Source organism: Cyrtonyx montezumae, unplaced genomic scaffold, assembly GCF_038088225.1.
Source record: "Cyrtonyx montezumae isolate F1298 unplaced genomic scaffold, pur_monq_1.0 scaffold_10, whole genome shotgun sequence".
In the NCBI taxonomy this organism is placed as follows: domain Eukaryota; kingdom Metazoa; phylum Chordata; class Aves; order Galliformes; family Odontophoridae; genus Cyrtonyx; species Cyrtonyx montezumae.
This window is the reverse complement of record NW_027071826.1, coordinates 12,124,704-12,128,664: the sequence shown is the minus strand read 5'-3', so window position 1 is coordinate 12,128,664 and position 3,961 is coordinate 12,124,704. Positions and strand designations below refer to the sequence as shown.

The following is a 3,961-nucleotide window of genomic DNA, read 5'->3' as shown; positions in this document are numbered from 1 at the left end:
GTAATGCTTAACAGTGCTGAATGCTTAATACTTTGCCATGTTCTTTGTTTAAATTTATGTGGCTTCACTTATCTGTCTTTGGTTTCTGTTATGACCTACTGTGCCAGATTAGAGCATTCATTAGCAGCTAGAATAATCTTCCAGGAAAATAATTCAGGGTATTTCCCAATCAACTTTTGGTTAAAGAAATTCTCAACTCAATTCTCTCAATTTCAGATTTATTTGTATATTTATTATTTCCTCATTTTTGGACACCTTTTCCCCAACATGGACAAAACACAATACAATACTTCAGTATCCTTTCCCTCAGTGTATTATTCAGACATGCCTTGCCCAGTGCCCATTCCCTCATTTGTTACTTTACTTCTAAGGACTGACTTAGCTCTCTTCAATATGGCATCATACATGCCATTCCCCACTGATTTCTAAATCTCTTCTTGCTAGGCTGTATTCAGAATACTTGGCCCCTTTTTCAGTGCACTGTGTTCCTTGCACCAGATTACAGCAATCTTTGCTACGTTAAAGTCTATTTCGCTTAAATGTCCCCACCTTGTTTTGTCCTTTCCTGATCATTACAGCAAACATTGCCCTCTTTTTTTCATGAGTAGTTATTTTTGTTTATTTCCAGACTATTGATAAGAATCTGAAGAGCTTTTAGCTCAAGGATGTTCATATTAGAATTTATTTGATAATTTCATATTAGCTTCTACCCTGTCAAATATTTCAATATGCTGTTCTTAATATGTTCAATATTTATTCAATTTGCACTCCATTATGCCAAATTTTAAAGAGTATCTTCTGATACAGTGGTGTTGATCAGATGTCCAGATATGCTATGGCAATCACATTGTCCAATCTCTCATTTCACAACGGTGGTATCTAGGTCATACTGTGCAAGGGCTGTATTACTTTGCTTTGACTTTATTTATTCAAACATTAAGAACTCGTTTAAAAAAAGCAAGGATCTAATTAAGGTCTCCATGATGATTCATAGTGTATCCCTTTGACAATGTGGAGGTAAATGAAAAAATGAATACAATAGAGCTTTTATTTGTAGACAACAGTCTTAATATCTCAAATGCAGAAGAAAAAAAAAAAGGAGGTGGGAATAATGACTATGTGGCTTAATACTCTCTGTTTGGCTGAGGGAGATGTCAGGAACATCCTAGTGAGAAAAAATTGAGCTGAACTGATCAGTGGCAGATTTTCTCAGATTTTCTAAAACTACAGATACTTTGTAGTGTGTTTGAATTCTTCAGATTAGTTGCTACAGCTCTCAGACTTATTTGTCATTTATTTGCCTAAAGGAAGTTGGTTCTGGGAAAGTAAAAAGTTTGGAGATAACTGTTTCTGCTGGCTTTTGCTCTGTGCTGAGGTCCCACCATGAACAGATTCCAGCAGGGAACTAACATTACAGTATTAAGACTGAGGACCTGATTCAACTTATAGTCCAGTCTGGTACAGAATGAAATCTGTTGTACTTCACACTTTCACTATTTCCTCTCATCTGTAAAGATCACAACCTGGCCCTCTTTCATTTCTTTATAGAGGTGAGAGGAGAAACAGTAGAGATGTTCCAGGCCCCACTTTTATACATAGCTCCAGTATATATCTTATGCATTCCTTGTTTTCCTCAGAACCACAAGGACAATTCTTTCTATTGAAATGCTAATAGAGGAATAAACTGTATAATAAGACTGCATTCCCTTTGGGCTTACATGTAATTTACACATAAAATGAAACTGCACATGGCCCTGTTTCATAGCATATTTGTTTAATTATCTGTCTTATAAAGCTTTTTTCAATTAATTTTCAATATTTAAAAAAGAAATAAAAGTTTCGATTTATCTCTGTACCTGATAATTAAGTACAGTTTGGGGAATAATTACATTATCTAATAGTAGAAATTTGTCCAGCTCCAATAACTGGCATTTTTCAACAGTTTTGCTTGTTTTCTTGTTGTCCAACTATTCTAATTCAAAATAAGTTCATATTCTGTGTATATAACTGATTCTCCACTGGTAACACTAAACACTGATCAGTTGATCAAAATTGCTCTCCTTTCCCAGACAATAACTACTGACAATTAATATATTAAAAATGAACAAACCCATGCTAGTCTGAATATCTCTGAGAGGTCTATTTGTACAGTTCTTGTATATACCAAGGTAAATACAAACAACACAGCTATGAAAGTATTAAGTTTTTCATGAGATCTCATTACCATTGAGAAACATACAGTTTGACACGCTATGTTGAATTCTGATGATCATTGTCCAAGAGAGCTGAAATATTCTTTTGCAGTTTTAGTTGGAATCAGTATGGAGGAGTGTTACTGGAGAGGAATATGACAAGATAAAAAAAAAAAAGACAACCTTCAGTGATGTTGATCTTAGTAAAGTAAGGACCAAGAACAACAGAATTATTGTCTGAAAACACAGAGCTAGGACTAGTACCAAAGAGGAATAAAATTAAGCCAAAGAGGTCAAAGTAGCAACCCCTGGGTCAAAATCAGCCTGCTTTCTTTTTTTCCCACCAGAGAGATAATGAAAAGCTGTTTGGGCAACACTTCCTATTATATGTACAGCCTTTCTCTCCTTTCTCTGTGTGACTGGCCTAGGAGTGACCAATACAACTTTTTGCAGTGTAGTGAAAGGCATGAGGTATCTCCCTGAAGGTAGGATAATACTATGCATTATTCCAGGCTGCTTCCTTCTTTACATTAGTTCACTATACATGGGTGTAGCAGAAGTGCTAAGACACGGCCTGAATCAGTGATTGAGCACCTGGTGGAAAGTCAGGGCCATCTCAGGGCAGCCCATGTACATGCAATGTACCTGAGTGGCTGGAAGGGGTGAAGCCAGAATCCATCCCTTCCCAGACCACATTTAAGGGTTGTTAGTGGAGATATCTTGCTAGAGATCTCTGTTTACCTAAGGCTTTATAAAGTTAAGCCGCTTATTTCCTTCAGTTATGAGGCTGCTGTGTTTGTACTCATTCTCACTTGCAGTAGCTGCAGATTTAGCCACTATGCTGTTATTGTAGTACTTTCCATCCCATTATGGCAATACACTGGGAAAACTTTGCTTCTGAGATACTTATTTGCAAAAATTCAAGCAACCTGATTTGGACTAAAAGAGGACAAGAAATAGGGCAAGCAAAATGAGCAGCTTGGTATTTCAGGATAAAGAAATGTAAACATATCATTAAGATGGCTGAATGAAGGTAGCATCGTAACTAATCATCACTTGTTCAGCCCAAGCAGACCAAATCAAGAAGCACTGTTTCTACAGGACATATATCTAAAGTGGAATGATACAGAAATTAGCACTTCTCTTAAGCAAGGATGACAAGCAAATTCTTGAAGCATTCCATGTTTTTTATTCCATGAAGTGGCAGTGAGGGGCGTGATTTAGCAACAGGACTTGGTAGGTCAGGTTGATGGTCTGACTTAATGATCTGGATGGCCTTCTCCACCTTAAATGATTCCAAAAAGAACCCAGGAAGCATCTTCACCTAACTCACAGTGTGGAACAAGCTGTAGCAACATGGGCTCCACTTGTCTGTGATCTCCATCAAACAGGAATTCTGAAGCTGTTCTATCTTCATAGGCATGATTAGTTACACACTGTTTATATACACTGCACTAGAATCATTTCCATTTTGTCATTTAGCAGGTATGGTAAATAACATGTGAAGTCCCATGTAGTTGTGTTTAAGGAGAACATTTTCCATCTATATTAGCTTGAAGGGTTCTGTTCCTAATGCTGAGATACAGGAAGTAAGATGGAAGGCAGTTACATCATACATTTCATCAGTCAGAACCAAGCAAGAGCTGATTTGTGCAATCAGTATGTTAGGGGAGATATAATGAAAAAACAGTAATGAAATTTCTCCTCGGTAGGTTTCTCTGATACCACTACTATTAGTTGTCAGTTATAGTCTCTGTTGCTGACTCACA

General features: G+C 36.9%; 1 pseudogene; it reads left to right on the top strand.

Annotated features, from left to right (window-relative positions):
• Nucleotides 1-3,283: 3,283 nt before the first annotated feature.
• LOC136044022 (U6 spliceosomal RNA) lies at nucleotides 3,284-3,381 on the top strand (annotated as a pseudogene).
• The last annotated feature ends 580 nt before the right edge of the window (nucleotides 3,382-3,961 follow it).